The following is a 12,274-nucleotide window of genomic DNA, read 5'->3' on the forward strand; positions in this document are numbered from 1 at the left end:
CCGCGGCGGTGGTGCCCAGAGCGGAGCGCAGCTCCCCGCCCCACCCCTCCCCCTCGGCCTCGCGGCGGCGGCAGCGGCCGTGGCGGCTTGGACGACTCTGAGAGCCGGTAGGTGTCGGGCCACGGCCCTCCCCCGACCCCCCCGGAGGCCGGCCCCCTCCCCTTCCCCGCCTACCTCCCTCTCCTCCCCCGGGGCCCGGTGCGCGGCCGGGGCCGGAGTTCGCTGCAAGTCGGCGGAAAGTTTGGCGGCGCGGGCTCCCCCGAAGTTCAGGTGCGGAGAGCCAGGGACGGGGAAGGAGGGGTCCGTGTTTGGGAGGGGCGGGGGGGCGCCCGCAGCCGGAGCCACGGAGCCCTGGAGCCTGGGAGCCCTAGCGCTGGTGATCGCTCGGTGGCCGCTGCTATACCCAAGCCTCCCCAAGCCGCAGTCGGCTCGGTCGCAGATCACTGAGTACAGACAAAAAGAGGGGTTTTAGGGTCGGGGACTGCGGGTTGGGCGCCGTGCGTTGGGGCCGAGGCTCTCCCTGCGGGGTACCGTCTCCTCCCCAAGTACTCGAGCTTGAGGGCGCTGGGGCGGCGGGAGCCCGGGTCCTCACCTCTCGGTGTTGGGCGGGCGCTCCGCCTGCGGGGGCGGCTGATTGGAGATCTGCGGCGCACACTCCCCCCGTCAGACCCCTCGCAGCCCTGTGTTTTGGGGGCTACGGTAGCTGCTGCCCTGGACCACGCGTGGCTGAGTCTCCCCCCTCCGCTTGGAGGGGGCGGCGGCCGCTTCTACATTTTCCCTCCGGTTCCTCGCCCCCGCTGCCCGCGGGGTGCCTGGCGGGCTGATCAAGTTTGACCTTTTTTTTTTTTCCCCCCCGTCAAAGTATCACCCCCACCACCACCACCTCCGCTCCCCGCGGCCTCTCTTTCCCGTCTTCCCCAGCCTTGGGGAGTCTTTCAGTCTGTCTCCCGAGCCCCGCGTGGCCAAGCAGCGTGCAAAGCCAGGGAGGGAGAATGGGGGTGTTCCTCTAGCTGCGGAGTGTGGGAGGCGGGTGTCCCAGGCGCCTGCCTCGCTGTTCTGGCCCCAAATTTACCCATGAAGTTCGGTCCCATGCCCCCCTCCCCTTTGCTTCCCTAGAGCGAGGGGCTGAACCGCCGCGAGAAGAATGTGTTAATTTTCTTGCTGGGGGAAGTTGTCCTCTCCCGGAATGGGCTGCTTTCCGGCGGGGAGCGCGGGGTGCGCCTGGCTTTGTTTATTTGTAGGGTCGACAGAAAGTGAGTGACCCCAGTTTTTAAATGGGGGGCTGTCTCTGAGACCTGTCAGAAGAGCTGAAGCACCCAATGAGGGAGCAAGAAAGCGTTCCCCCCCCCGCTCGGAAGGGGTGCGCGGAGTTGGGCTGGTGCCATGGGCTGCAAGGAGGCAGCAGCAGATTTGGGGGGTTCTGTAGGGACTGATCCGGAAAGACCCCCACCTTCCTCCTTCAACTGAGACGGGGGTCTGAAGGGCTGGCAGCCGCGCCCTACATTGCCCCCTGGATCCTGGGTGGTCTTCGAGTCGCATCTTCGTGTTGGGGGAGAGCTGAACCGGGATCCGGCTAGCCAGCGTCTTGACCTCCGCCTTTCCCTGAGCGGCGGGCGCTATTCGGAGTCCTCGGTTTTGTGGTGGGCCCAGCCCCCCCCCCCGCGTTTGCTCAGGAAGCACTGGGGAGGGGGGCTTGTGTGATCGTTCGGCCCTCGCCCCCGCCGGAGCCGCCCCGGGCGGCTGGCAAACAGAGTCCCTTTCAAGTTTTCCGCTGGGGCCGCCTGGCGGGGGCTGCGTGCGCGGTCGCTGCGGACTTGTTTGGAGCGCTATTTGAACGCCCGGCGCCACCTCAGCTGCCCCGGCCCGCGGGGGCGGGGGTGTCCTTCCGTGCAACTGAGAGCGTTTAAATTAGACGTTTTTACCGGTCGTACTGGGCTAAGCTTGACGTGAGCCCCCCTCCCGAAAGACCCCGTATCCTGGGTCCCAACTGCCGCAGGAAACCGAGGAACTGGTACTCGAAGTCTTTTCCCAAACCCTCTTTTGAGAGCGATGAGGGGAGACTGAGGTCGGTGCTACCTACTACTGCGTAGTGTTGATTTAGCAGTTTCCCTGGATGAGACTCCGGCAAGAGCTTGGGGGGGGGGCGGGGGGTAGTGGCCCGCTCTGCAGCTGTCACCCCCCTCCCAGAACGGAAATCGTTCTCTCCTTGGGGAGGAGGGTGAGGGGGTGATTTTTGTCCTGGGAAGGAGTGGGAACAGCTGAGGAGAGGTTGGCCTCTGAGTTCTCAGTCAGCCCTGGGGAGCTTGGTAGAAGCACCCCCACCTTATCTTGGCACGAGCTGGGGCTCTCCCAGGGAAGCCCCTAGCCAGGCTTGTGGCTCCCTTTCCCAAGGCGCCTCCCTTTCCGAGGTGGGGGCAGAGGTTCCTCTGCAGAAGAGAGACCCTTGGCTGGCTGGCTGTCCGTTGGCGCCTTATTTATGTGTGTATTTGGGCCCGGCTGTTTTCCCGGCTCAGCAGGTGACCCTGGCCTGGGCCTCCTATCTCTCCCCCGACAGAGCCTGTTGACTTACCCGTGGGCCAGCGGCCTCGTCTTTATCACGTGAGGCCTGGAATGTCCACCCGGCTGGGCTGGGCCGGGTGGGGGAAGGGAGAAGGAGGGAGGATTCTGCATCCAGGGCCCAGGCCAGCCCAGGCCTCTGTTCCAAGGGCTCCCACTGTGAGCCCCCCCCCCCGCCCCCCGACTCCTGATGCCTCTTTCAGCTTTTTGCCTGCCTTCTACCCATTTGGCAAGTATGAAACTGAGGCTTACAGGAGTGTGGCCAGCAGGGCTGTATCTGGATAAAGAACCAAGTCTCTGGGAATTAAATACCCCACCTTCTTTAGGGCCCTACCTGGTTATTTATGGGAGAGTGGAATGGAAATGGGGGTCTCTCTCTGGGGGGTAGGGCTGTGGGCTGGGCTGAGGTCAGCTGACGTTTTAGGATGCAGAATAGGGTGGAGGAATGAGGGGGTGTGCAGATGAGCCAGACCCAGGCCTTCTTTCCTAGAGCCCGCTGTCTTGTGGGGTGACCATTAAGGCAGGACTAACTCCCCAGTCATGGTCCTCTGGAACGTGGCCTTATTGGCCACGGATGGGGCAGCACTCACTTATTGTTATCACTGTTATCGTTACTGTCTATTCTTTATATGTAAGTAACTTAATCATTCATTGCCCCGGTGTGTATTTTTTTGAGCACCTACTGTGTGTCAAGCCCCACCTTTCTGGGGCTGCTGAAATGAATCACTGATTCTGCCCCTGCTCTGGAGGCAGGCCCAGGGTAGACGCTCCTCCCTCTTTCTCCACCCCCTGGGGCCTGAATTGGGGCTTCCCCCCTTTATTCTGGTCCTCTCCCTCCCTGATCCCCACCACCTGGTGCTGTCCTAGCCTGTGTATGTGTGCCTGTGTGTGAAGTGTCCTTGATTAAGTGTATTAATAGTTAAACTCTCACTCATAGCTGGAACTCACCAGACCACAAAAAGCCTCCACAGTTACTCACGCGCTACTGCCCAACAAGAATATCCCACTCAAGTTTTTTTTTTTTTCTTTCTCTTACTTTCCCCTTCATTCCCCCCAACTCTGAGCCCACCTCCCAGGCTACAGGCAACGAGAAAGGGCTGGCCCCCTCAAAGACGCAGGAATCCCCCACCCAGTCCACCTGTCCCCTGAAGCTGCAGGCAGGGTCAGCTGCTAGATGAGGCTGCGTGGGTCTAGTCTGTTGGTGTGGGATGTGGGAAGCTAGGTGGTGTGTGTGCTTATGACTCGGGGCATGTCCTGTCTGAATCTGTGTGTTGAATGTGTGTGTGTCTGTCTTGCGGGGTGGGAGTCTGCACCTGTGTGTATTTGCATCAGGGCACGTGGATCTGTGGATCCAGGAGTTGTGTGGGTCCGCATTGCCTCTGTACTTGTGTGTTTGTGAATCTGAGTATCTGAAAGTTGGATTTATCCTTGTGAATCTGGAAATGTGCATATTCAGAGTTGTGTGTGCTTAGAATCTTGGAGTGGGTACTCGTGATTTGTGTATATCTGTGTGATTTGTGTATTCCTGTAAATCTGGGCGAGTCTGACTCCCTGAGTTCTGTGTCTGAATTGGGAAAGTGGTGAGCGAATCTGGGAGTGGGCATATCTGAGCTGTGCGGGCAGTGAGTGGTCTGTGTGTGTCTTCCGTGGCTGGTGTCTGTGTTCCTCTTTCTCTCTGTGTCTGTCTGGCTGTCTGAGTCTCCCTCTCTGGTTGAGGCCCTGAGTGTGTGTGTAGCGTTGAACCTCTCCCACCCTGTCCTTCCCCTCCTCTGCCCTCCCTGGCAGTAACTGGGCAGCCTCCCCGTCTGCCTGCCTGCTGGGAGTTTTGGAAGCTGTGGAGGGAGACAGGCTGGGGCCGGGGTGACAGCGTGTATCCACGGAGATGGCAGCCTGTGATTATGGGAATAAAAGGATTTTAAGGTCATGGGTGTATTTTTTTTGTTCTGTTTTGTTTTTCCCCCCCTTTGGTGGAGACGGTGGCAGCAAAGGGCCAGAGGTGTGTGTCTGCAGGTTGGGAGTCTGTCCCCATACCAGTGGACGTGGGTATGTGGTGCTTTTCTGGGATCATGAACACGTGTGTGTACATGTGTGAGCAGAGCCTGTGAGAGTGTTTGTTCTACGTGTGTTCTATCTGCCTGCTCCCCATGTGAGAGTCCACAGGGCTGTTCCCTGGGGGAGAATTCCCAGGAAAACTTCTTGCTTCTGGATGTGACGTGGAGCTGGAACCCTACAGTCTCCTATGTCCTGAAGAGCCGTCTGGCCCCAGTCCTTGCCTACCTGACCTTCCCTTCACAGTAGGGTGTCTTTTGCCGGAGACCGGCTAGGCCCAGTCACCTGGGCCAGGCCACATCTTGGGGTGTCAGTGCCCCTGGCCCCGCTCCAGCCCCTGTAATTGCATTCTGCCGCCTAATCCCCCGCCAGCTCAATTAGATCGCAAATTCTTCTTCATTTCCTGCCTCTGATGCTGGCCTCCCTCTGGGCTCTCAGGGCCTGGGAGAGAGGGAGGGGATCCTGCCCCCCTTCCGCCAGCACTGGGGGCTCTTACAGGGGTGTGATTAGTTGCTGGCACACTGGCCCTGGGGTGCAGGTTGGAACCCTGGGGACCAACAGGACATGGCCTTCTTTGGACCAGCCTCAGTATCCCCATGCTGGGGGAGGGGCTTGTGTTGTCTGGTACATGGGCTCTAGGTAAGACCACGGAGATCGCTGTGTGCCAGGCTCTGAGGCCGTGCCCTCACCCCGGGTTCCCACAGGCTCCGCTCATGTTCTTTCCAGAGCAGTTGCTGGTCAGCTCCTGGCACACCACTTGTAACCTCGTTTCTGACCTTCTAATATGGTGTGTTCTGGGGGTCAGTAGGACCACCGAGCTCTTGCCTACTGGGTCCTCTTAACTCCCTCCCTTGACCTCACCCAGACGAGTGTGTTTGAACACCGACTCTGGAGCCAGACCTGGCTACAAATCCTGGCCATGCCACTGTCTAGCTGGATATATGTATGACCTTTGGGTGAGTTGTCTCTCTGATCCTCAGTTTCCTTATCCCTGAAATGGGATAATAAGAGTGCCTGTCTCGCAAAGCCATTTTCAGGTGGACACAGGGATGGTGGTTTAGTGCCCAGCAGCAGTGGCTGACCCACAGCATGCAATAGAAGTTGTCTTCTGTGGTGACAAGGACTTCATGTCCCCCAGTGGAGAGGAAGAAAAGAGTATGTGACTTACCCTTAGCCTTCCTGTCTCCATTCTCCTCCTTACCAGGTGTGTGATGTTGGGCACATCACTTTGCCTCTCTGGGTTTCTCTTCCCCATCTGTAGAATGGGGCTGATGAGAGGCCTGACCTCACAGGACACAGGGGAGGGCTGTCCACAGGCAGATGCTTGACCCCAGCTGCCTGCTCTAGCAGGTTTTCAGCATACTGCTTGCCCTCTTTTTCCTTTCCTCACACCAAGCCTAGGGTGATGTGGGGCTGGCAGAGACACAGGCTCAGGGACGAGGGGACTGGCCAAGGTCATGAGTCTGGTAACGGGGCCTGGGTGGGGTGGGAGGGCTAGGGGATGACCTGCTGGCTTGCTCGCTCGTTTACTCGCTGGCTCAGCTGAGCTGTGAGGCATGGACTTCCCTCCCCGCTGGTCTCTGTGGAAAGTGGTGGCTTGGCTGATTTTTTCTGTAAAGGGGAAGCTGGATGTCTACCCCCTCCTTCCCCAGGAGGCACCGTGGCAGCGGCTGTGCTGACAGGCCTCCTGGCCTTCTTGCTAGGGTAGCTGGCAGCTCTGGAAGGCCGACTGCACACAGATCAGCCAGAGAGAAGAGGGAACCGCAAAGGTCCCCCAAAAAAAAAATGGCTCTGCTGGAGGTGGTGGAGAGGGATGGGGGGGNCCCCCCCCCCCCCCCCCGCCATCGCTAATCCCCACGGCCCCTCCCACCCTCAGCCTGTTCCCTTTGGATGGAAAGACAGAAAGGAGCCACAACAGGAGAGTTGGGGAGACTGGCTCTGCTGGAGGTGGTGGAGAGGGATGGGGGGGTTGGGGAGTGAGGAGCCCTCTGCTTCAGGGTCCCAGTAGCTCCCTGGCTAGTCTCCTTATTTCTGTGACCTCTGTCACTCATTGGCCTAGGCTCTTTAATATTTCATGGTCCGTGGAGCCAGCCCCCTGCCCTAGCCCCGCATCCCTGTCGCCTGAATTACTGACCCCCAGAGGCTGCCTCTGCCTTCCCCCACTGGCCCTAACACCTCCTCTGTCCCTCCTGACCTGCCTCCCCCACAAGTCTCCTTCTCACACCTTCCTTCTCTCCTACACATCGTCTCCCCTTTTCTGACGTCTCTGACCATCTCCCTGCCCTTTTCCTCCATTTTCCTCTTTTGTTGGCCTCCTCCTTCTCAGCGGAACAGAAACCGTGGCAACTGGTCTGTCTGCCTGCTCCCCTGTCCACCCCTTCCTGCCCCCTCCCCCTAGCTGTGCTGGGCGTGAGAGCTGGTTTTATTTATTTTTCTGTTTGTTTGGGAAGAGGGCAGTGGCAATTCTGGGCCCTGGCTGCTGCGCTCTGCCTAGAGCAGCGGGCAGGCGGGCCGTGCTGGCCTCCCAGGAATGTGGCCGGGACGCCCCGCGCTATATTTACTCCCCTCCAGCTGCCGGCCCCAGCAGGGCAGAGCCAGGCCTGCCCGGTGGCCCTGGGGGAGCCCTGTACCCACCCTCCCCTGTCCAGCAGACCCCACGTAGCCCTGGAGCCCACCACTCCCCCCTTCCCTGTGACCTCTTCTGACCTCCTTGGACTTGCCTGGCCTGCCGGCAGGAACACCCATGTCCCATGCCAGTACAGGCATAAAGTGTGGACGCTAGGGCCTGATTCCTGTGGGGCAGCACCTGGCAGCCCCACACCCCCACCCAGGGGCCTAGCCTAGGCCTGTAATCTGGTGGCCAGAACTATGCAAAGCATCTTTCCGGGGCTCTCCCCGCCAGGCCTTGTCCCTGCCCTTGCCACAGTCCCCTCAGCTCTGTGCTCAGCTCTGCTGGCAGGGGTGGGGGGGCCTGGGGTAGCCTTAAGCAGCTGTGTTCCCTGCACTCCTCTCCCCCTTCCACGTAAATTGCCGTCTGCTGGACCTCCCAGGTTCCTCACACGGACATACGTGTGCACACCTAAGTGCGTGGACATATGTGTGCAACACACATGCACACATGCTGGATGGTGCCTTCCTTAGAGGCAGGGCCATGCCTCCTGTCATTGATTCCCTCATTCATCAGATGCTTATAGGGTTTGCTGAGCCCGCTCCTTGCCAGCCTTGCAGTGGGATGTGGCAGTGAGTCCTTCCTGTACCCCACTGTCTGGCACCAGCTAAGTGTTTGAAGAGCTTTAGCTGCTGCTCTAATCAATTGCTGTCCTCCAGTTATTACTATGATAATAATAATGTGTTGTCACAACGGTGATGGCAACGGCCAACATCCTAAACCCTGACTGGGGCAGGCACTATGTTAGTGGCTTTCGAGCCTTCATTTCCGTTAAATCCCCACAGCAGTAGCTCAGTGACTGGCTGCTCTTAGTATCCCCGTAGACAGATGAGGAAACCGAGGGTGGAGAGTGTGTGCCTTGCCCCAGGACTTGCCACGTGGGATTGGGTCCTGGTAGAGCCCTTGACGGGCTGGGAGCACCATGAGAACAGCCAAGGCTGGTCCACTTGTTTCTGGCACCTTCCGTGCTGCCTGGCACACAGCGGGCACTCCCCTGTGTGTGCTGACTAGAAGCCTTTGCTGTCTCCTTGAGGCCCTCATCTCCCTGGCAAGTGGCCTGGCATGTGGTTGGTGGGGGGGGGGCTGATTGGCCAGTTGGATGAATGAGGGAATGAATGAATGAATGAATGACCAGACGATTCTGTGGGAATGAGCTCAGGAGACAGTTGAGTAGGAGATGTGCTTGTGTTGGTGATCTGACTGGTATGTGGAGATACCCTGTGCCTGCAGAGAATTCTGATAAGTGAGGTGGGGGTGGGGCTGAGAGATGCGGCCAGAGACCAATAGGCTGCTGGGACCTAGCCCTTGAGCAGGTCCTGTCTTCTCCCAGGGCCTCAGTTTTTCCGTCTGTCAAGTGGGCTTGAAAGCCTTTGTCCTGGCTGGCTGTCAGCTGGCCTGGCCTGGGATTGGCCTGGGAGCCTGAGAGGTGAGGGACCGTGGTGGGAAAGAGGAAGCAGTGGGTGGTGAAGACAGGAAGATGAAGCGTGGAGCTTGGCTTGGAACCTGAGAAGCAGGGAGACCAGCCCTGACCTGACGCCCGTCCTCCCTCCGAGCTGCAGGGTGGAGGCGCAGGTTCACAAACCCCTAGCTACCCGCTCTTGTTCTGGCAAGGGCTGGGCTTCCTGACATCTGCAGCATCAGTGGCTGTGTGTGCTGCGAGGGGGTGGCCTGCCCTCCGGGAATTGGTTAGCTGGGCCCATGGCTCCAGGTGAGAGTGGGCTTAGCCCCCTTTCTTCCTGGGAGTGTTAAGATCTTGGTGGCCTAGAATTTTTAGTCACAGGAATTTAGAATCAGAATGCTTGGAGCGGAGGATTCTTTTCAGGATTCTTGTCGTGTTGGGATTCTAGAATCACAGAACCATGAGTTTTACTGCAAAGAAAGCGTGAATGGTCATGTTTCAATCTTGTTTGACGCTAGGGGACATTGAGGATCTGAGAGGAGGGGCTTCCCTGGGGTGCCCTCAAGTGACATGAGTATATACCTGAGACAGAAACCCAGTTCTGCATCTGGTCCGTCCTGCTTTGGAGATCTGGCTGGCATGGGGAGTGGGCTGTGTGGGCCCAGTCAGGGAGCAAGGAGGATATGGCTGGCCTGTAGGCACAGGAGGGGTCCTCACGGCGGTGCCCACCCACCCGCTGCCCACCCGCCTGCTGCCCACGCTTCCCAAGGCACCAGTGTGAGGAGGAAATGCCGGCTGTTGCTTCCAGCGACAGCCGGCAGGGCCGGGCGGCTTCCCAGCTCCCCCTCTGATTCATGGCCGCCTGCAGCTCCCCCCTCCCCTGGGGGCCTCAGCAGCCCCATCTGTGCAATGGGGAGAGGAGGCTCTACCCCAAAGTTTAGCGTCACAAAGGCAATACATTTGGGGTTCTTTTCAGGACCCCCATGAGGCTTTGAGAATGTCGGGAAGCTAGCCTGGGATTGCCAGTGGGCATTTGGACCCAAAGCACTGAGCAGTTCTGCTTGGAGTTACCCTAATGCCTCCAGTAGTCTGGGGCTGCTGAATGGGTTCTTGGGGCAGAAAAGTGTGGTAGTGGTCAAAGGAAGAGCCCTGGATGGGAGGCCTAGGTCACCGGGCTCTCTCTTGACCTCAGTATACCCATCTGCAAAATGGAGGGTGTTACTCCGTGAGGTCTCATTCAGGGTCAGCTCTGCCTGGATATGTGCTGGGTGGGTGGTGGGGATACTAGGGATGCCTCGGCAAGTAGCGGAGCGGTGGGGCAGGGAGGGGGTCTCTTTGGCCGCAGACACGGGGTAGGAGTATGATTTAGTTGCAGGGGTGGCTCTGGGTGAAGGAATGAGGTGGGGGGAGATAAGGAGCCTGCCAGCAAGGCAGTGTCCAGCGGAAAATCCCAGCCATTCTCAGGAAGTGTTTCCTCCACTGGTCTCCTGGGAGGGAGGCAAGGCAGAGCAGGAAGGAGGGTAGTTGGGGGCAAACAAAGTCCCCCAGCCAGTCCGAGTGGAGATGTCCCAGGCCTGGCAGCTGGGCGGGTGTGCCCCTTGCACTGCGGGAGGGCTGGAACGCACCCCCCACCATGCTCTAAGGCTGCGCCTGTGGTGGGAGGCCAGGGCTGCCAGGAGGGGCCGGGCCATAGTCCAGATTTCAAAGCCTTCCCCAGGGGCCTCGTGGTGCCCTCCGCCCTGTCCCGAGCTGCCGCCGCGGGGGTGGCAGATGCTGTTTCATCGGCTGGGGCGAGTGGGAGGCCTCCGGAAGGTCCTCCTGGGAGGTTCCGGGGGGCAGTGGGGGTGTCGGCAGCTGCCTCCCAGCCAGAGCGGGCTCACAGTGGCCTCCCAGGTCCCTCAGTACCCCAGGCTTGGGGGCCGGGGGTGGTGCTTTGGAATCGAGACTGGTGCTCCCTGCCTTCGCTCCCCTCCCCACCCACCCCCCCACACTGCCCACCAAGCTTCTTGGCTCTGGCCCCCTCCCATCCCTGGCTGCGTCTGCAGAGCCCCCCGGGGAAGGCAGGGGAGGAGGCGCAGCGGGCTCAGAACAGCGGGTGCCCGTGCAGCCAAGTATTTGCGCGAGCTGTCAGAGACAGACAGGCATGTGGGGAATTTGGTGCGTGTGGGGCTGGGGGAAGCAGCCGGGTGGGCAGGCAGGCAGGAGAAGGGAAGGTGGGGCTGTCTCCCCCGCCTGTTGAACCCTGCAGAGACCACCATTCTCCCCAGCCCAAACCAGAAGGTACATCTGGCACCGTCTTCCTGCCTGTACCAGTACAGTGAGACTGTGACCCTGGCTGGGGTCTGATAGGGTGCTGACGCCGGGGAAGGGGGTGCCATGTTGAGGACTGGAGCCCAGGAGAGGCTGTCTGGTGGAGTGTGGAGCCAGGCAGGAATCCGGGTTGTGCCCGACTGTGGCCTCCAGGAAATAGCAGCTGTCATGCTCCTTTGTCCCCCCCGCCCCCCAAGCCTGGCACAACTTGTTTCCTGGCCAGGGTCCGGCTGGGGCAGATTGGAGGAGCCTGGTATTGCCCAGTCTGGGCAAGGAATAGCCTGGGTGGAGGGGGCCATGTTTATAAGCCTGCAGGTACTTGGGGTGCTGGGGAGCCGCCCCCCCCAGCCATTCTTTCATTGAAGCAGGTTGGAATCACTTGGAGGAGGGGACCTTGCCCCTTATTTCCCTGGACAGAGACCCCAGTTTAGTCACCTTTGTGGTCTGCGGTACAGCAGTACCTGTTAGGCACGTTAAGGCCTAGAGCTGAGTAACGCTTGATGTTTCCTATCTGAGAGCCCAGAGAGGGGGATACACTGGCCTAAGATCACACAGTGGGCTCCCCAGCCTTCTCCCTGCCCTCATGTGGGTGGGGCCAGTGGGAAGAGGTGAACTTTGGGGGTTTGCTGGGGTGGGGGGACTATATTTAGTCAGCCCTGCAGAGCCAGGGGGCCCCTGGGAGCAGNGGATAGGCTTTTCCCAGCTCAGGTTTCGATGAAACAGGAACCGGAGCTGCAGCCTGGGCTGTGGGGGCCAGGGCAGCCGGAGCCATGGGGGCCGGGGCTGCCTCCCCCCCCCTGCTCCCCCCTGCTCCCCATGTTGCAGCCTCCCCTTCTCCAAGGCCTGGGGAAGCAGCAGGTTATTTATCAAGCTGGCCTCCCTGCCGTGTCTGCCTGCGCCTCCCCCTACCTTACACCCCCCCTCCGCGCTCTTGCGCTGGCGGCCATGAGCCCAGCAGAGCAGGGTGAGCTGGGCGGGCAGGCGGCAGGATGAGCTCAGGAGACGTGAGTCACCCCATCCCTAGCAGCCCCACGAGGCCCTGCGGCCTGGCAGGCAGAGTGCACTCACGCACTCCCCACACGGCACACCCCGGGGCACACGCTTGGGACAGACACGTTCACTGAGCGCACGTAGTTGCACACAACCCAGCACACCCAGCCGACACCCAGCGCGGGCCTGGTCACAGAAGCTGTGGACACCCCGGAAGCGCGCTCCTGCTCCCAGGCTCTGGCACGCACACACGCTGGCACACACGTAGGCAAGTGGACCTGCATAGTCACGTGTGGGCGTGC

At 60.1% G+C, this 12,274-nt stretch overlaps 1 protein-coding gene across 3 annotated transcripts in view; it reads left to right on the forward strand.

Annotated features, from left to right (window-relative positions):
* CXXC5 (CXXC finger protein 5) overlaps positions 1 to 12,274 on the forward strand; it is a 34,557-nt gene that overhangs the window by 536 nt on the left and 21,747 nt on the right. Inside the window, exon 1 of one of the 3 annotated variants that reach the window (XM_034656117.1) lies at positions 1 to 107. The exons of 1 other annotated variant lie outside the window; for it this stretch is intronic. The gene's annotated coding sequence lies outside the window, so the exon portion shown is untranslated. Of the gene's footprint in view, positions 108 to 127; positions 271 to 12,274 lie in introns of those variants that run through there. One more of the 3 variants, XM_034656118.1, reaches the window with a different exon arrangement.

Source organism: Ailuropoda melanoleuca, chromosome 3 (assembly GCF_002007445.2).
Source record: "Ailuropoda melanoleuca isolate Jingjing chromosome 3, ASM200744v2, whole genome shotgun sequence".
Taxonomy (NCBI): domain Eukaryota; kingdom Metazoa; phylum Chordata; class Mammalia; order Carnivora; family Ursidae; genus Ailuropoda; species Ailuropoda melanoleuca.